Source organism: Dromiciops gliroides, chromosome 3, assembly GCF_019393635.1.
Source record: "Dromiciops gliroides isolate mDroGli1 chromosome 3, mDroGli1.pri, whole genome shotgun sequence".
Lineage (NCBI taxonomy): Eukaryota > Metazoa > Chordata > Mammalia > Microbiotheria > Microbiotheriidae > Dromiciops > Dromiciops gliroides.
In genome coordinates this window covers 658398531-658420101 of record NC_057863.1, presented here as the reverse complement: position 1 = coordinate 658420101, position 21571 = coordinate 658398531, and the positions used below count along the sequence as shown (strand labels likewise).

Below are 21571 nucleotides of genomic sequence, written 5' to 3'. Positions count from 1 at the left end.
TTGCAAATGCCTCAATGTTTGGGGATCAAATGACCCATATTTGGGCCATTCTTCCTGTAATTCCTCATGCCACATAAAACACAGTCTGATAAGCTTCCTCCTCTGGTCATGGTTCTATTTAGTCTAAGTTTTCCCTCATTCCAATCCATAAGTAGCTTTCCTAATGGGGAAATCCCGGGGAATCATCTTTATTCTAATATTATCTAGGGCATGCCAAATTCTCCATACCACACCACAAAGCCCACAAAACAAAAAGAGTAATAAAAATATATTCAAACTTCAAACTGGCCAACATCTCTGATTAGTGAAGGAAAGCTAGAAAAGGGGTACTTAGGGATGTTTAAAAGATCATTGAAATTTAAAACAGCCTATACTTGATAGTACTTTCCAATTTAAAGGGACAGGGGAGGGAAATCTTACCCAATCAGAAGATCAGAAGATGAACGTTCGGTTTTTCCCTCTTCGTGGTCAGTCCAAACTGTGTAATTTAAGATTCTAAATGTGGATTCTAATCTGTTCCCCCAGTTTGTGGGAAACTGACTAAAATCACTGATAAAACAAGTTTAGGTTTTTTAAGGGTTATTGGAAAATAGAAAGAAAAAGATTGAGAACAGAATTCCAACAGCCTGACATTCCTATCTTTCCTCAAATTTCCTGTGAAGTCCTCTGCCGCCACCACCATCCAGTCAGGAACCCCAAAAGCCCCAGAGCTCTCTGCGCAGGCTCCCTCTCCTCCTTCCTGTCTCCTCCCAGAAAATAGGAGGCTCCTCAAGTTGATTGGCTGGTAGCCTTGACAGACAGCCCCCATGAGCAAACGTCATTTCCTGACGCCAAGGAAAGGCACAATGCCCTCTGAGGCATTTTCCTCATGGTGGAGCTTTCCCACAGCAAGTCTCCAGTAGGTGGATCATTTCCAATCATTACAATGGCTTATGGTTTATCTTGTAAATGCTTTAAGGAGACATTAACTTTTGTTAGGAGGCATTCATTTGAACATAGATAGAAGTGGTAATGATTTATGATAAAAAAACTTACTTGATATGCACTGTTTTGAAACTGATTACTGAAAGTATTTATCCCATCCCCCAAGCCCTTTTTTGACAACTGAAGTTAATCTGGAAGCTCTTTTAATGAATTAATTTTTGTATTAGAGTTCATCTTATAAAAATTGTTCTGTTAGTATTCCTTAGCAGAATCTCATCCTCCTAATGAGGGAATGAATAATGCCAAGTATAAAAACTGGTTTCTCATTTTCTGTTTGTATCTGAGTTTTCCTATACATCTACATGTATATATATATATATCAATACCCCACAGTCACATACAATATATGTATGTGTGTATGTATATATTATATGTGTGTGTGTGTGTGTATGCACATGCGTACACACACCACACGCACACACACACATGACAACTGGGCCAACCTAAAAATGTAACTTTCCCTGGTCTAAAAGGTTTAATAATAGACAATAAGCTTTGAGCTAACTTTCATTATCCTGACCGGTTACTTGGCAAAGTAATTTAAAATTGTGTTAAGAGAATCTTGTAGGAAATTTTTAGCAGAGAGAAGAGAATTTCTACAAGTGACCTGAAAAAGAATAAGAACTGCTCTGAGACCAACACCCAAACCACGGTATTGCATCAGATGTCTTCCAAAGGTAATGCATGACTCTATAAACTGTTTACTTTTTCCCTTTGTACCTTTATCTGTAAGGTCTACTTATCAAAGGGAATTTCCCCCTCTGATTTGTCAAAGTGCCTATTTCCATCTTCCCCCCTTCCCCTCAAATTGTCTCCCCTCATAAGCCTCATAGTTATAAACCCTTGATGAAGTGTTTGTCATACCACTTAGTGATTCATGAGGAGGCTGTGCCTCTCAATAAAATCAATGAGAGGAAATTATTATTTCTGTTCATAGCCAGTTATTAAAATTGTGGAGACCCCAAGCTTTTTTCCCCCGGTTCCTATTTCCTTGTCCATTTTCTCAAGAACAGGGCTGATGGAAAATAGGATTAACATTCCTCCTCATTCATGGGTATTGCTACTCCACCCAACTAGTTTCAGCCTGGGTTGGAGTCTTGTCTAGATTGCTAAGAGCGCCAGTGAATCTGGCTGAATAATAAAATAAATAAAAAGGGGAGGATCCAAAGTTTCCCATGATTTTGGACATTAATAATTATTTCTCATATTAGGAAAGCTTTAAGTCCTTTATTTCATTAAATATCCATTTTACTCAGGTAGTAGTTTTGCTGGCTAGGTTATTCTTAGTTTTAATGCTCCCTCTTTGCCATCTAGAATATTATATTACCAGCTCTCCCATTCTTAAAAGTAGTAACTGCTAAATCTTATGGGATACTGATGGCAGCTTCGTGGTATTTGAATTTTCTTTCTGGTAGCTTACAATACTTTCTCCTTCACCTAAGAATTCTGGATTTTGTTAAGATATTCCTGGGAGTTTTTGTTTTGGGATTTCTTCTATGAGATGTCAGTGAATTCTTTGAATTTCTATTTGCCCTTGAGTTCAAAGATATCTGGTCAATTTCCTTTATAATTTCTTGATATATTAATATCTAGGCAGTTGTTTTTTTAGATCATGCTTTTAAGTAGTCCAATAATTCTTAAAAATCTCTCTGTGATCTCTTTTCAAAGTCACTTTTTAAAAGCTATTTCATATTTTCTTTTCTTTTTAAAATTTTTTCCATGTGACTAATTCTTGTTCTTAAGGAATTACTTTTTTCATTTGAAACTCAGGTCTGTGGCTCCAATATCAGCACTCTACATACTAAAGAAATCATTACAGAAACAAATGTCCAACAGTGAACAAAAACAGGAAACAGTGATTATTAATTAATTGGAGAATGGCTGATGAAATGCTGTATGTAAATGATATGGACTATTATTGAGGACTGATAAAACAATAGTGTTTCAGAGGAAAATATCATTACATTTATAGGGTTTTGTGCACAGTATGAAATTTGGGTTGTCTAATTAGATCTGTGGTGAAGCAAATGGTCTTCCCTTGCTAATTAGATCCAAGTTTTATCTTTAGCATAATTTCTCCAATATACAGTCAACTATGAGCTCCATGACAGCTTTCCCCACAATCATTTCTTTTATAAACTTTCTTTTCAGATGAATAGTCCAGTGTCTAGGGACCTCTCTTTCCGGAAAGGCACATCTCAGCAGGACATTCTTAAGGTTTTCTCTCTACTATGATCTCAGGTATATTAAGAGATGATCTCTGCCTGAAGGTCTTCCTACATCGAGTCCATATTGAACTTGTATCCAGAATGAATTTTCTGATGTCTAACCAGCTTTATAGTCCATCTTAATGTCTTTTGTCATTCATTATACTGATAAGGTTCCTATTTAGTATGAATTCTCCTATGGGAAATAAGGGATGATTGTTGCCGAAAGGTTTTACCACACAGATTACACTCATAAGGTTTTTTCTCCAGTGGTGGATTCTCTGGTGTACAATAAGGGATGAGTGATCCCTAAAAGATTTGCCACATTCATGACATTCATGAGGTTTCTCTCCAGTGTGGATTCTCTGATGCAGAGCAAGACTGGAGCTGTGTCTAAAAGTCTTTCCACATAGATTACAGTCATAAGGTTTCTCTCCAGTGTGAATTTTCTGATGTTTACCCAGATTGGAGCTACATCTGAAAGCCTTTCCACATTGATTACATTCATAAGGTTTCTCTCCAGTGTGGATTCTCTCATGGTCAACAAGACTGGAGCTGCATCTGAAAGTCTTTCCACAATGATTACATTCATAAGGTTTCTCTCCAGTATGAATTCTCTTATGTTCAGCAAGATTGGAGGTTTGTGTAAAAGTCTTTCCACAATGATTACATTCATAAGGTTTATTTCCAGTGTGAATTCTCTGATGTAGAGCAAGATTGGATGTGTTTGTGAAAGTCTTTCCACACTGATCACATTTATAAGGTTTCTCTCCACTGTGAATTCTCTGATGTAGAGCAAGACTGGAGCTCTGTGTGAAACTCTTTCCACACTGATTACATTCATAAGGTTTCTCTCCAGTGTGGATTCTCTGATGGACAATAAGGGAGGAGTGTTCAATAAAAGCTTTACCACATTCATGACACTCATGAGGCTTCTCTCCAGTGTGGATTCTATGATGTAAAGCAAGACTAGACCTGCATCTAAAAGCCTTTCCACATTGATTACATTCATAAGGTTTCTCTCCAGTGTGAATTCTCTGATGATCAGCAAGACCAGAGCTCTGTCTGAAATTCTTTCCACATTGATTGCATTTATAAGGTTTTTCTCCAGTGTGGATTCTCTGATGTAGAGCAAGATTGGAGTTGCATCTGAAAGTCTTTCCACATTGATGACATTTATATGGTTTCTCTCCAGTATGGATTTTCTGATGCTCAGCAAAACCAGAGCTCTGTCTGAAAGTTTTTCCACATTGATTACATTTATAAGGTTTTTCTCCAGTGTGGATTCTCTGATGTAGAGCAAGATTGGAGTTACACCTGAAAGTCTTTCCACATTGATGACATTCATATGGTTTCTCTCCAGTATGGATTTTCTGATGTGCAGCAAAAACAGAGCTCTGTCTGAAAGTCTTTCCACATTGATAACATTCATAAGGTTTTTCTCCAGTGTGGATTCTTTGATGTTTAGCCAGACTAGAACTGCACCTGAAAGCCTTTCCACACTGATTACATTCATAAGGTTTCTCTCCAGTGTGGATTCTCTCATGTAGAACAAGATTAGAGCTACATCTGAAAGCCTTTCCACATTGATTACATTCATAAGGTTTCTCTCCAGTATGGATTCTCTGATGTACAGCAAGACTAGAGCTCTGTCTGAAAGTCTTTCCACATTGATTACATTCATAAGGTTTCTTTCCAGTGTGATTTCTCTGATGTACAATAAGGGATGAGTTTTCACTGAAAGCTTTACCACATTCATGACACTCATGAGATTTCACTCTGGTGTGAATTTTCTGGTGGGAAATAAGGGATGACTGTTGCCTGAAGGCCTTTCCACATTGTATACATTTGTGTAGCTTTTCAGTAGTATGAAATTTCTTATGGTGAGTAAGGGATGATTGTTCCCGAAAAGCTTTACCACATTCATTACATACATAATCTTCCTTTCCATTGTGAATTTTCTGGTGATCAATGAGCTTTGAATTATGGCTGAAGGTCTTATCACCTTCATTACATGTAAAAAGTATTTCTTCAGTATGACTTTTCTGATGTCTAATTAGGTCTGAATTCGAGCTGAAGGCCATCTCCCATTGATTACATTGATACGGCTGTACTTCAGGAGGCTTCTCATGAGACTCAACAAGCTCTGCCTGTTCAGTAAAGCAGTCCCCATATTTTCTATTCTGAGAACAGTCTGAGGTCCTTTTCTTACAGTGAATCAGGACTGAACATTGTCTGAAACTCTTTCCATCTTCATCAAATTTACGACGATGCTTTTGCTTTTTCTCTATCTTGACGTCAGAGTCACAGATTTCTCTCAAATTGAGGTTGCAGTGACCATCATTCATGAATTTCAGCTGTTGTGATTCTTCCACAGAAACGCTGGGCTTTACAGTAGTTTCCCTCATTTCAATCCCAGTCTCTCTATCTAAAGAAAACAAACAAACACTTATAGGAAACAAACACATATACGCAAATATATACTTTCCCTCCATCCCCAGGATGACAATGTACAAAGAACTTCACATACAATAACACTAAATCCTTACAGCAAACCTGCAACACACATAAGCATAGCATTCTCATTACATTCACAATTCAGGCCATGAGTTCAGAATGGTTGAGTGACCTGAGCAACATCCCTGCAGCTAAGACTAAAACTAAAATCCTGTGACTGAGGTTATTCTCTCTCCTTAGTATCAGATGACTTTTCTCCACTGCACTTTTATTTTTTTAAAGGAAAATTATATCATTGTAAGTTCACTTGTTTGTATTTGTGTGTGTACAGATCATTTTATAAGTAGTAGTTTAAACAAGTGCCTAGTGGCCGTAGTACACTTGGCATATCATTTTAGAGGCATTGCTGCACACGGACCAGCTAATTACAAATGAACAGTATGAGAAATATACTATAAAACATTAATTTGTTTGAGTTTGCTATTTGTTTTTTGTTTTTTGTTTGTTTTTTTTTTTTTAGTGAGGCAATTGGGGTTAAGTGACTTGCCCAGGGTCACACAGCTAGTAAGTGTTAAGTGTCTGAGGCCAGATTTGAACTCAGGTACTCCTGACTCCAGGGCCGGTGCTCTATCCACTGTGCCACCTAGCTGCCCTAAGTTTGCTTTTTAAAAACAATTTTGATTGGATTTTAAAATCTGTAATTCTTATTACAGTCTGTAGTAAATTTCATTGTACTTATTAAAAATGGAGAGTAATTTGGAACTATGGCCAAAGGGCTAAAGAACTGTGCATCCCCTTTGACCCAGCAATACCCCTGCTAGGTTTATATCCCAAAGATGTCCCCCAAAAGAGAAAAAAGACCTATTTGTACAAAAATATTTATAGCAGCTCTTTTTGTGGTGGCTAAGAATGGGAAATCAAAGCAATGCCCATCTATTGGCAAATGGCTAAACAAGCTGTGGTATATGATGGTGATGGAATATTATTGTGCTATAAGAAATGACAAGCAGATGATTTCAGAAAGGCCTGGAAAGACTTGTATGAACTGATGTATAGTGAAGTGAGCAGAACCAAGAGAACATTGTGCACAGAGACAACAATATTGTTGATGAAGAACTGTGAATGACTTAATTATTCTCAACATACAATGATCCACGATAATTCCAAAGGGCTATTGAAACATACTATCAACCTCCAAAGAATGAACCAATATTGATTGAACATAGACTGAAGCATCCTATTTTCACTTTCTTTCATTTTTTTCTTTTATTTTTTTTCTTATACAAAATGAATAATATGGTAAAGGTCTACATAATTGTACATGTATAACCCATATCTGGTTGCTTGCCACCTCAAAGAGGGGGGAGAGGAGGAAGAGAGGTGGGATAAAAATTGTGACCCAAAACTATAAATAAATAAATAAATAAATATGTTTACTTTAAAAAAAGAATAAAGATGGTTTAAATGGTTACTGTTTTGCACTTAGCTGTTTGAAAATAAGTTTCTTTGAGAAGGCATCACTTCAAGGTCCTTGATTGCAGGGAGTGAACCAATATCTCCCACTGGAATAGAAGGCTACAATTGTCAAGTATCAAGGCATGGAAATGATCAATTAAACAATCAGTTCCAACTCAATCTCTTGGAGATGACTTTCCTTCTTAATGATTGATTGTATTTACCTCTTTATCATTGCCCTTCAGTGGCTATATTGGCATATTTGTGGGGGGGGGGATTCCCAGAGATTAACATTACGGTTCTTGCCATTGACTTCTGGTCAAAGGATGACTTAAGAAGAGAAGCTTTAGGCCTTTGTCTGAGGCTCAGATAAGGTACACAGACCCCAAGTAAGTGCTGGAGGAAAGATCTGATTGCCATTCTTCTTCCAGTCATGCCCAGACAAGCTGCCTAAAGTCAGGTTGAGCATCTCAGGTACCAGCCATAGATACTGCAGGTCCAGTGGGGGGTGGGTCTCTTCTGCTCTGCAGGACAACAGAGAGCTGGGGGCAGGACGTCTCGATGGGAGTCAGGTGGGATGGGGTACCCTGAGACCTCTGTCCTCTCTTACAGGTTGCCATTGGCTGATGGACTTGACAGCAACATCTACAACCCCCAGGGATCCCAGATCTCCAAGATCTATCCCAAGACCTATCTGTAGGCAAGAGCTCTACAGTCCCAGGAGGAGCACAATCCCCCAGCCCAGCCTCTCCCCTCTTAGCACCCCTTTGCAGGACTTCAATTGCATTTTCAATCCTTTCCTCAACTGCCAGTTGTTCTTTATTCATTTCACTGGGTTATGGTCCTTCCTGTTTATATTGATCAGGTCTGATGTACATGGTCATTCTTTGTAAATTTAATATGCTAAGCTGAGAAATAGCTCTGCTGTTGTGCAGTAGTTTTCAATGTTGTATTCAACTTTTCTTATATTGTATTCAGATGGATAGATTGTATGAAATTGAACATTATATTTTTCTTTTATTTTTCATTATTTACTGATTGAGAATTGTATCTAATCACTGGAATCAATATTTGTGGATCAAACGTAGTCTTGATTGTATAGGCCTCACTGGGGGAGTTGTAGTTGAACTTCCCTATGAGCTACTTTCTGCCTGATAAGGATTCAGAATCTGTTGAGTTTTTGTCCAACACAGAATGGAGGAGGGGGAAAGGAGATGTATGATATGATTATGGATTTGAGTCAGATTAAACTCTGAGGATGGGGTCTGGAAGGTACCCAGCCCTACCCCAGTATAGTTTGTTTAGAAGTTTATTGCTTGTCAAATTCTCACTGTCTCCTTTAAGTTTTATTGCCAATTAACAGTATTTTTACTTCTGCTTAGTCTCCCCACTTGTCAGCTACATATTAATTTTGTCTGCAATCCATCATGTGTCAGAACCCCAGTCAGTGGGTCAGGGAGTTTGCCCACCAATTCAATACTCGGGACTCAAGAAGAAAGGATGGACTAGGCACAGGATGCAGCAATTGAGTTGAGACCAGATGTTAAGTGACATTGTCTCTTTTTCTCAGAGCAGAATCCCCTTGACCCTAGGGTCCCAACAATGTGTTATTCTTTTATTCTTTATTCTATTTCTTTGACTTCCCAACATAACCAAAGATAAATTTTAACCCTGTCATCCTTAACAATGCTGAAGCACCTGAGTGACTCTTCCTGTTATTCAGGTTGAATATCTTTAGAGACAGGGGCCTGGAGAGGGGAGTCAGTGGGAACTGTGAGATCTGAAACATCTGACTGTCACTCCCCTGTTTCCTCTTCCTTTGGTTTGACCTTGTTCCCCCTCCCCTTTTCCCCCTTGTTCCTGGAACATGTATGCATGTCTCTATACATTGATCACGAGCTGAACACGCACCCTGGGTGAGACAGGATTGGATGTTAGATTGTGAGCTCATCCACCCTAGGTGTACGTGGGGACAGTCCTTTTCAAGATTACTATAAAAACCTAGAGGATTGGGCATATCTTTGCAAGACTTCAATGTGTAATTGGGTTTTGCCCGTCCTCATGAGGATGTAATAAATCTGTCTCTGCTTGACTTGGTGGTCTCCTCGAGTTATTTGGGTAAACTGAGGCAGTTTGCTCCATACAGAGAGATGAATCAATCTAGTCATAACATGTTTGTCTACCACAAGACTTTCCAGATGTTAGTCAACTCTGTGTTTTTCCCAGTGCTGTAAGTTCTGGAGATCCCATCTTTGAGTCAAGCCAAATCCATCTTCATGTCAGATCAGTCACAGTCTTAGTTTAGTTTAATTCACTGGTACCTTATGTAACCAAATGCTATAAAACAGTGGCACTTAGAGATGTCAGATGGGTCACTGCCTACTGAGGAGCCCTGGATCCCACTTAGTGGCAAGGCAATCCTTTGACATCTCCCTGACTAACTCCCTATCCCACTCATGATAGCAGTTCTTCCAGATCTTTTTATTCTTCCCCAAACTTCCCATGTGGCTTGCTCACCTTCACCCACCCTCTCAGCTGAGAATTTGACCTAATATTTCACTAAAGTATTTGGAAATGTACCTTGACGGGCAGCTAGGTGGCGCAGTGGATAGAGCACCAGCCCTGGATTCAGGAGGACCTGAGTTCAAATCCAGCCTCAGACACTTAACACTTACTAGCTGTGTGACCCTGGGTAAGTCACTTAACCCCAAATGCCTCACCAAAAAAAAAAAAAAAAAAAAAGGAAAGGAAATATACCTTGAGCTCTGTTACCTCCTCTTCATTTCACATAAATCAGATGCTTTCTTTTCCTTCTTTACCCCAGTATCACATGAAGAAGGAGCCTTCTTCCTTTTTTTTTTTTTTTTTTAGTGAGGCAATTGGGGTCAAGTGACTTTCCAGGGTCACACAGCTAGTAAGTGTTAAGTGTCTGAGGCCAGATTTGAACTCAGGTCCTCCTGACTCCAGGGCCGGTGCTCTATCCACTGCACCACCTAGCTGCACCTAGCCTTCTTCCTTGACCAGGCAAATAAGCCCAAATGATCCCATTTCGTTCCATCTACTCCTCCAGCATATTCTTTATTCTATCATCTCCATGTTCTCACTAATTTTTCATCTCTCCCTTTCCACTGGCTCTTTCTATACTAGCACAAATGAATCTATTTCTCTATTGTCCTGAAAGAACCCTCATTTGACCCATCCATCCCCAGTAGATTTCATCCTATATCTCTCATTCCTTTCATATTTAAACATCTAGAGATAGCCATCTACACTTGAGGTCTCTAACTCCTTTACTTTTACTTCCTAGGAAACTCAGCAGTCTACCTCCCAACTTCATTGTTCAAGTAAAACCCCTCACTCCAAAGTTACCAGTGACCCCAATTGCCTTACCGAAAAAACAAAACAAAACAAAACAAAGTTACCAGTGATCCCTAATTGCTGAATCAAAAGGCCTTTTTGCAATCCCTCATCCTTGATTTCTCTGCAGCTTTTGATACTGTCACTCATCCCATTTTCCTTGATACTCTCTTCTCTCTAGGTTTTGGTGACACTCCTCTCTCTGGAGTGTTTTCCAACCATGTCGAAAACTAAACTCTTTATCTTTCCCCCAACCTTCCCATCTTCCTACTTTCCTAATATCATCCAAGTAACCCTCCCAAAAAGAGATGTCATTCATTGCTCATCATCTTTCACACACTCATACCACCCCAACCACCAATATTCAATCTTTTGAAAGTCCTGTTAATTCTACTTTTGTAATCTCTCTCATGCACCCCCTTCTCTCAACGCCACCAATTTCTAGGTTCAGGCCCCAATTATTCACACCTAACACTGCAAAAGCCTCCTTTGGTCTCATTGTCTCAAGTCACTCCCTAGCCAGCTGTTAAGTTCATCTTCTTAAAGGCTTCCATCTTAGCATGTCACCACCTTCCTAAGTAAACTGCAGTGGCTCCCTAGCACCAGGATCACACATACAATCCTCTGGTGGCTTCTTAGAGCCCTTCATCATCTTCCCCCTCCTACCTTTCTAGTCTTCTTTCTGTCTTACTCCCCCTCTACTTATGCTATAATCTGGTAGTAAAGGCCTCCTTTCTATTCCTTGGCCAGGACACACCATCTCCAGTGTCCATGGGTCATCTCTGGCTCTTCCTCATGCCGAGAATGCCCCCCAGGGCTCCTCTGCAGCCCCAGATGAAGCCCACCCTCCACAATAAGCCTTTTACGGTCCTCCTTAATCTAAGAGCCTTCCCTCCCTTGATTGGCTCCATTTAACCTGTATACAGGGAGTTTTCCTTAGCTCTGTCTATACTATCTTCCCCCACTAGTCTGTTTAAATCCCCAGGACTTTGCATGAGGCCTGGCACAGAGTAGGTGTTAAATAAATTTAAATACTTGGTCACTTGAAGAAGGTCTAGGAAAGAGCTTGTATTAGACAGCCTGAGCCCTTTTGAAATTCTTTCAGGAGACTTCCATGACCCAAGTTCCAAACAATAGATATTACAGAAGCATAGTTTTATCCCTGCAAGGGAAGTGAAAGGCCATGATGTCCAACCCCTTCATTTCACAGATGGGGAAACTGAGGTTCAGTGACTTGACCAGGATCTTACTGCTAAAAGTTTCTGGAAAAAGTGAAGTCCTTTCTACCCCCAAATCCAGCGGTCCCTTCCCTGTGACATGGACCTCTGGTGATAACAGCCCTCATACATCTCCTCTAACCTCACTCACCTGGACAAAGGTTGCTTGGGCCTTCTCCCTCCAGCATCCAAGGTGCTTCCCCTTGCTCAAAATGGGAGATCAAATCTTCTCTGGGCCCTGGAAGTCCTGGCCATGAGGAATAAGGAAGGGATGAGGATGAAGAGACACTTGTGATTTAGTTCTCTTTAGGGAAGGGGGACATGCAAGAAGGGTCACAGGATGGATCCCAAGGCTCCTCAAGGAGGGTTTCCATGGGATTGATTGTTGGGAACTTTGGTGGGGGATGGGCAGGAGATCATTTGGAAGCCAATCTGGAATCAGAAAATCCTGTGTTTTCAACTTCCTTCACAGAAGGATTCCATTATCTGAGAGCTCAGTCCCTATGATCCAGCCATAAGGCTGAGTCCATAGATTCCATTATATGAGCACCTTGGGCCTGGATTCAGGAAGCCTGAGTTCAAACCCAGTCTTAGACACTAATGAGCTAAGAGCCCCAGGCAAGCCACTTAACCTTGTTTGCCTCAGTTTCCTCAACTATAAAATGGGGATAAATAATATCATCTACCTCACAGATTTGTGAGGATCACATTAGCTAATATTTGTAAAGAAAGCTCCTAGCACAGGGCCTGCTAAGTGGATTTATCAATGCTTATTCCCTTCACTTCTTTTCCCACCATTTGCACTGGAATTCAGGAGAGGTATGTTGGTATACTAGGCTTCTGAGGGTAAGACTAGGAGCAGTGAGCTACAACTTTAGGCATGTTAATAGGAAGAACACTCCAAAGACCAGGCCCAACCCAAGAGGAAGGGGCTACTCTGGGAGGGAGGGGGCTCCCTTTACTGCCCATCTCTAGAGAGAAGCTGCCTGACCAGTTTTCAGAGATTTGGCAGACAGAATTCATGTTCAGGGAAAGGTTAGACTAGATACAACCTCTGAGATGACTTCCAACTTCAACACCAATTTGATCTTTGACCTCAGGCTCCCTAGAACCAGTAAGAGGCAGCTCCAGGAGTAACAAAGCACACCCCCAACTCCCTATCACCCACCAAAGACCTTCTGCAAGAAAACCCAGCGGCAGGAGGACCCTGCCTCTTGGACACAAGAGATCAGCACTTTGGCCTTTCTCATTGATAAATGCTGGCAAACCTGCACACCAGGAAGGGAATGAAGGCAGTTCCTCTGATGGTGGACTCAAATTTCCCAGAGGAAGTGCTCCTTACCCAGGGAGAGCAGGTTCCGGGCATTCTCCAGCATGACCTCCTTGTACAACTCTTTCTGAGAAGGATCCATGAGGTGCCACTCCTCAGGGGTGAAGCCCACAGCCACATCCTTGAATGTCACCAAACCCTAAACCATCAAAGATAAGAATTAGAAATTAAAAAGACTTCAGAATTAAGTTAGTTCAACCCTCATCAATTTTCAAGAGGAAACAGAAGTGCAGAGAAGGGATTTTCCTAAAGGTCATAACCTTGATGAGTATAGAAACAACACTTAGAACCATAGTCATAAAAAGCCCAACAGAATACTGAGAACAGCTTTTTATATATGCAGCTGGAATAAAACTGAGAAATGTGTTACTATGAATTGCTTCTCCCTTTGGAATGAGAGAAGTTATATGTTCTATTAAAAATATATGAGGATAGAGCACCGGCCCTGGAGTCAGGAGTACCTGGGTTCAGATCCAGCCTCAGACACTTAACACTTACTAGCTGTGTGACCCTGGGCAAGTCACTTAACCCCAATTGCCTCACTAAATATATATATATATATATATATATATATATATATATGAGGATCTATGGAGGAGAAAGAGATAAGGTGATATGAAATTAATTTCTTATCATAAGAGACATAAGTCATGTTATAAGGAAAATTTTGTGAAGAGTTGGTGAAATACTAGCAGATACTGCATATTCTGAGGAAAAAAGGTTCCTGTGATAACTGAAAACAGAGTAAAGAAAAAGAAAAGATCTAGTTTTGTTTCCTGATGGGGATGAAATACAATATTATCTAGATGAAAAGCAATCTTAATATATATTCATCACAATTTGTAGACCAACATCTTACACCGTATGCCAGACTAAAGTTAAAATGGGTATAAGATCTAGACATAAAAGGTGATACCATGGGCAAATTAGAAGAAGAAAGGAATGAAAACAACTCTGATGTACTATCGCACACCTATCAGATTGGCTAAGATGACAAAAAAGGAAAATGACAAATGTTAGAAAAGATGTGGGAAAATTGGAACACTAATGCATTGTTGGTGGAATTGTGGACTGATTCAACTAATATGGAGAGCAACTTGGAACTATACCCAAAAAGCTATAAAACTGCATACCTTTGACCCAGCAATACCACTACTAGGTCTATATCCTAAAGAGATTATAAAAAAGGGAAAAGGACCCACATATACAAAAATATTTATAGCAACTCCTTTTGTTGTGGCAACCAATTAGAAATTGATGGAATGCCCATCAATTGGGGAATGGCTCAACCAGCTGTGGCATATGAATGTGATGGAATACTATTGTGCTGTAAGAAATGATGAGCAGACAGATTTCAGAAAAATATGGGAAGACAACATAAACTGATGCTAAGTGAAGTGAGCAGAACCAGAAGAATATTATATACAGTAACAGCAACACTGTGTGATGATCAACTGTGATAGACTTGGCTCTGTTCAGCACTACAGTGATCCAGGATAATGCCAAAAGACTCATGATGAATCAAAGCGTACTATTTTCACTTTTTTTGTTTGTATGTTTGTTTCTTATTTCTTATGGTTTTTCCCTTTTGTTCTGATTCTCTCTTTTCATTCCCCTTATATTATTAGTCATCGTAGAACTCCTTTATAAGTAGTTTGTCATTCATTGCTTCACTTAAGGAAACACTGTTTCTTAATGAAGAAGAGGGGGGATTGTGAGAAAATAATGGGGTTTTGGGATTCCCCAGAGGTCACTCAGAGAACTGGGCCTAATCTTTCTTAAGATCAGCCCAGAGTCAGGAAGTTACCTCACTCAAAACCACAGCTACCTGAAAGCCTTGTTCCAGCCAGAGGATCTGTTCTCTGACTTCAGCCGGACTGTAAATCCAGTGAACCAAAAGATTTGAGTGATGCTAGCCATTTAGCTTTGAACAATGTTTATGGGCAGGCTTGGCTTCTGCCCTCAGCAAACTTGCAGGCACTATTTTTTTGGCACGGGAACTGGGTGAGAGCAGATGCAGCCCTCCAGGGTCCCCCATTTTCTCTCTTCTCTAGGCTTTCCTATCTTTCAGAGCCATGCGTGCTCTCTTTACTAATATTTAATATACTTTAATAAATGCTTAATGCCCCAAACTGGTACAGTAGCCTCTCATTTCTAAGTAACAAGTATATGATAAACCCCAGCTAATTTTCCCCACACTTGGTACAGAAATAGGGCGACCACATATAGTTTTTTGGGGGTTTTGTGAGGCAATTGGGGTTAAGTGACTTGCCCAGGGTCACACAGCCAGTAAGTGTCAAGTGTCTGAGGTCGGATTTGAACTCAGGTCCTCCTGAATCCAGGGCCTGTGCTTTATCCACTGCGCCACCTAGCTGCCCTGACCACATATAGTTTTACTCGCTACAGCAGGAAGGCAGTTCTACTGGTGATTGACAACTAATTACACAATTCACTCTCAACAGAAACTTTTACCTTGCAACATCTCTCAAGCACAGCCCCTTCTCTCCTCTGATAATGCAGGCTCTCATCATCTCTCCCTTGGACCACTGCAGTAACCTGCTGCTGGGTCAGCCAGCTTCAAGAGTCTCCTCACTCCACTGCATCCTCCATTTGGTTGACAAAGTAATTGTCCTCAATTGCAAGTCTGATCATGTGATTCTTCCACTCAATGAAGTCCAGTGGGTCCCGCCCACCTCCAGATCAAATACAAATTCTGCAGCATTCAAATCCCATCATGACCTAGCTAGCCCCGGGTATTCCAGTCTTCTCCACCTTATTTCCTGCCAACTACTCATTGGTTCAATGACACCTGCCTCCTTGCTACTGTAGAAGACATTCTATCACTCTGGTCAGGGCATTCTCTTGGGCTGTCCTCCATCATTGGAATCCTCTCTCTTCTAATCATCTACTGGTTTTCCAGCAAGTCTACAAAAAGTAGACTTCACAACTCATCTTAATTCTAGTGCCTGTCCTCCCTTTGTCTGCCTATAGGTTGCTGAGGATGCTGATAATTGGTTCAGATCAGTGAGGCTCCCATTGGGAGCCTCCATCACATCAGCCAAGCCTCTAGACACATGTGGAACTCTCTGGGGCAGTGCACCTGTCTGGCTACATCCATCCTGTGCTATCTTATTCAGGTCCTCTCTACAAAGGACAATGACAGCCCTTACTAGAAGATCAAATGAGATAATATTTAAAGGCTCATGGCACATAGCAGACATCATATAACTGTCCCAACCCCCTTTCCTGGCTTCTTACACCCTACTCCCTTCATCCATGGACACTGGCCTTCTGGCTGACCCTTGACTGAGACCTTCTACCCCCTGATTCTGTGCCTTTCCAATGGCTGTCTCACATGCTTGGATTGTCCTCTCTCCTCATGTGGCCCTCCTGGCTTCCTTCCAGTCTCCAATAAAATCTACCCTCTGGGGCAGCTAGGTGATGCAGTGGATAGAGCACCAGCCTTGGAGTCAGGAGTACCTGAGTTCCAATCTGGCCTCAGACACTTAACATTTAATAGCTGTGTGACCCTGGGCAAGTCACTTAACCCCAATTGCCTCACTAATGTGTAATTTAAGATTCTAAATGTGGATTCTAATCTGTTCCCCCAGTTTTGGGGGAAACTGACTAAAATCACTGATAAAATGAGTTTAGGTTTTTAAGGGTTTATTGAAAAATAGAAAGAAAAAGATTGAGAACAGAATTCCAACAGCCTGGCATTCCTATCTTTCCTCAAATTTCCTGTGAAGTCCTCTGCCGCCACCACCACCATCAAGTCAGGAACCCCAAAAAAGAGAGAGCTCTCCGCGCAGGCTCCCTTTCCTCCTTCCTGTCTCCTCCCAGAAAACAGGAGGCTCCTCAAGTTGATTGGCTGGTAGCCTTGACAGACAGCACCCATGAGCAAACGTCACTTCCTGACCTCAAGGAAAAGCTACATGGCCTTGTCCTCTGAGGCATTTTCCTCATGGCGGAGCTTTCCTATAGTAAGTCTCCAGTAGGTGGCATCATTCCAATCATTACACTAAAAAATTAAAAAAAAAATTTTTAAATCTACCCTCTGAATACAAACTTTTCCTGATCTCCAAAACTTTTGGAACCTTCCCTCTGAAAGTGCCTCCTTTCTATGCTGTCTAGAAATTGTATGGACGCAGCTGAAGACATGTTGTCTCCCCATTAGACTTTCAACTTCTTGAGGGCAGGAACTGGTTTTCCCTTCCTTTGTATCCAAGGAAATTCTGAACAGGGCTTGGCACAGAGTAGCCACTTTCTAAATGTTTGTTGACTTAGTAAATGAAATGGTAAAGGGAAGAGATTCAGAAAGACCAGGAAAGACTGGTGTGAGCTGAGGCAGAAGGAAATGAGCAGAAGCAGGGGCACAACCTCTGCTCTGATTATAACAGTCAAGGACAAGAGCTGGCAAAGCCTTCAGACCTCTGCTCCAGGTCTGTCCAGACAAGACTCAGGTGTGAAGGGGTTTTCCTTGATCTTCAGTTGCTACAAGGGAGAGCTTGGCCAAAAGAAACAGACTTGGTGGGAGTATCGTGTGTAGGGGAAGCTGGCTAGGCACGCAAAAACAGAGCAAAGACATGGTGTCTGTGGAATAGGGACTAATGAGTGAGGAAGTCATCCTTGTCAGTCACTTGTAATGAGGGAGGACCTAAAACACACACACAGACAGGGCAGCAACTGGGGAAGTTAATGCTCAAGATGCCCAAGTGCCATGAATCAGTCCAAAAGGCCGAAGAACGGAGCAGGGCAGTGTGATCACTGCTGTATTCAATTTCAGGCCTATTTTTGTCAAGAAACAATCCATAGAGAAAATGCTCTGGAAATCCAGGAAAAAAAGAGCTGTGGAATCTCGATGCAGATTGAACCATACTATTTCTATTGTTTGTTTGTTGTTGTTGTTCTTTTTTGAGGTTTTTCCCTTTTGCTCTGATTCTTCTTTCACAGCAGGACTAATGCAGAAATATGTTTGATGTGATTGTACATATATAACCTATATCAGATTGCTGGCTGTCTTGGGGGGTAGGGGAGGGAGGGAGAAAAATTTGAAACTAGAAATTTTATAAAACAAATGTTAAAAACTTAAAAAAGAAACAAACAAACAATCCACAGGGAAGAAAGACTTCCTGGACAATCCTCTGTGTCTATGGAAACGGCCTCATGGGCTGATGCTGGTTAAGTCTGTGGATAACAGACTGCACTCACCTGGGGTGGGGGTCTGTGGCTCCCAGGGGCCATTCCCTCTGGCTCCGGGCTCTCTCCTTAGACCAGGCCTAGGTCCTCTGCAGGCTCAGCTGAGAAGAATCCCAGAGGGGGAGGCACCTTTCCTCTCTCTTCCTGGGCAGGAAACTGGCCTGCAGGGATTTTTACAGGGAGTGAGGTCCCTTAGGAGTAACAAAGACCCTGGGCCTGGGCTTGCCCTGAGGGTGGAGGAAGACAGTAGGTGGGGTCAGGCTTGGAAAGCATGATGGTCTGAACAAGAAGCCTACTTCCATCCCTCTCTTACTCCTTCTCCCCAGTCCTTCTACAGAGATGCAGAAGGCAGAAGGGGCTTTGGCGTCCTGAGTGAGGTGAAATAAATCAGAGCCTCAATGACGCTTGAATCAGAAGGCTCCCTTCTGTCCTCCTCAGTATCTCCTATCCACCCCCAACACACACACAATCCAGACAACAGACTCACTGCTACATCTGGAAGGAAGGGTAGCTAGAAAAGGTTGAGGATAGGAAAGGCTGTCAGACGGGGCTGTCAGGAATGAACAGAAGCCTGAGGTGGCAGACACAATACTGTCTGGGATTCAGTGGCTTGGAAGGGGGCCTGAGGGCTCGGAACAAAGTAGGGGCAGGAAAACAGGAGGCCTGGTTAAGGAAGGTTGTGGGAGGCAGGAGACACTGTAACAAAGCTGGAGGGAGGGAGAGGGGACATCTGAGCGACAGAAGGATTCTAGGAGGCAGCTGAGACTGGGAAATTAGGGGTCTGTGTTCTGGGGTCTAACTAGGGGCTAGGGAGGACTCCTGGGATGCCCTGTTGAAGATTAAGCTCGGAGGCTACTTATCTGGGACCTTGGAGGGAAACTGGAAAGAAGGGGCCGAATGGCTGGAATCTGATAAGGAGTCAGCAGGAGAGCCACATGTCCAGTTAAGAGAGTCCAGACTGGAGCTTTGGTGCCTGGGTCCTAGAATGGTGCTGGGGGCAAGGTGGCAGGACTTATGGGTCCTTCAGATGAGCCAGGGCTGTTGGCATGACAACCAATCTCTGAACAGGAGCTGGGGGGCTATTGGGGAGGCTGACGACAGGACTCCTGGGTCGCTGTGAGGGAAGTCTGACAGCTGAGTAACTGTGACCCAATGGTAAGGCTGGGGACGGCACCCCGGGATGTCTGGGGTGCAGAGGGGAGCCTTGACAGGGAGCCAGCCGCTCAGGGAGCCTGCCTTAGGAGGGAAGCGCGCTCAGCCTGAGATCAGACAGGGAAGATGAGCTCCGAAGGCGAAGTCGGGCAGGAGAAGCCGAGTGTCAAATGGCCACCGGCTCAGACCTACCTAGCACCTGGACGCACAGAGCTGGCTTCCTGAAGGCGGAGGGATCTCGGCTGTAAGAGGGTGCAGAGGGCTTTCAGCTCCAAGAGAGCAGAGAATAGCTCCAAATAAAAAAGGCAGCTTCATGGGCTCCAAGCGCTCGTGCTTCCTGTCAGCCCACTGTGGGTGGGTCCGCCCAGTCCAGCTGAGAACCCGGCATCTTCCCTTTCTTCCGATGGTTCCTAGAGCCAGGACCCCAGACCCTGCCCACCTCTTACCCAATCCCAGCCCCCCGTCACGTGGGATGCCTTGGCCACTGGAATAAGGGTCTTCAGCTCTAGGCTCCTCCCAGGTCTCCAAACTCCAGCCCGGGTCTCAAATTCCACCTGTTCCCCTCCCCACCTTGCTAGTCATCTGAGAGAGTGCTCTCCCTCCAGCCTCCACCACCTCCCTCCTCCAGATTCAGACCTTCCTCCTTTTGAATAGCATCTTCTGACCCTCTTCCGGCTCTGTCCTTGCTGTACTCTTCTTCCAAACCGTGCCCTAAAGAGGCCTTAAAGGTCCTCTCTCCCCTTTTCTTTGATCTCTCTGGAATACAGAACTAGTAGTAGAATTTCTGGGTCAAAGGGTAAGCACAGTTTGATAGCTTTTGGGGCACGGTTCCCAATTGTCCTCCAGAATAACTGAACTAGCTCACAATTGCACCAAGAAACAGTACAATTAGTTTCCGATTTTTCCACATCCCCATCCCGCATTTCTCATTTTCCTTTTCTGTCATGTTAGCTAATATGATGGGTGTGAGGTGGAACCTCAGAGTTTGTTTTCATTTATTAGTGATTTAGACCGTTTTTTCATATCCTACTGATAGCTTGGATGTCTTTCTTTGAAAACCACAAGAAGAAACCCACAGTATCAACAACCATATTAAAAAAAAAATGCTCCTCATTTGTAATCACTTACCCAAGTCCCTAATAATCAGGAAGATTCTCAGATTGGCAAAGATGACCAGAAAATGAAAATGACAAATGCTGGCAGGCCTGAGGAGTGTTAGACACACTGGTACCATTTGTGTAGCAGTGAACGGACCCAGTCATTTCTGTAAAACAGTTTGGAGTTGGGCACAAAAAGTTCCCAAACTGTTCACACTCCTTGACTTGGCGATACTTCTCTTAGCCCCATGCACCAGCAAGATCAAAGAAACAGGAAAAGAAGCAGTGTTCAAAAATATTTTAGTGGCCCCATTTGTTATAGCAAAGAAGTAGAAAAAGGAAGTTCCCATCAATAGCCCGAATGGCTGAGAAAATCATGACAAGAATGTAATGGAAGATAACAGAAAATTGTGTGGGAAGGCCTTTAGCCAGAGGATTCACATTCATGAATGGATTTCATGGGAAAATGTTTCTCCAGAAGGATATCACTGGACATTAGAATATCCATACTGGAAAAAAGTCTTATCAAAGCAATGATTATGGGAAGGCCTTCACCTAAAGCTCATACTTGATTACTCATTGGAGAAATTATGCTGGAGATAACATATAGAGATCTCTTTAATGAGGGGAGGCCTCTTGCTGAAGCACAGACTAGCTTAGATATCTGGAATTTCATATTGTGCATAAATATAATGGCATTTTTCTCTGAAATACTAATCTTTGTCGTTACTCCTCAATAACATTCAATACCGAGCCCTATCATAATTGGAAGTACCAGTGACTTAATGAATATGTTACTTTGAAAATGTATAAATGTATTGAATAGACTTTATCATTAGAATTGCATGTATTTGTTTCTTCTTTCTTTTTTTTTTTTGGTGAGGCAATTGGGGTTAAGTGACTTGCCCAGGGCCACACAGCTAGTAAGTGTTAAGTGGCGGAGATCAGATTTGAACTCAGGTCCTCCTGACTCCAGGGCCGGTGCTTTAACCACTGTGCCACCTAGCTGCCCCAATTTGTTAAGAAAACTTGAAGATGGATGTTTTGTCAATATTGGATTTAATTTGTAGTTAAGCAAATAGCTAACTCATCACAACAGAATCACTTAAAGCTGAA

General features: G+C 42.1%; 1 pseudogene; it reads right to left on the bottom strand.

Annotated features, from left to right (window-relative positions):
• Window positions 1-1597: 1597 nt before the first annotated feature.
• Window positions 1598-19873, bottom strand: LOC122746593 (annotated as a pseudogene).
• Window positions 19874-21571: the final 1698 nt, after the last annotated feature.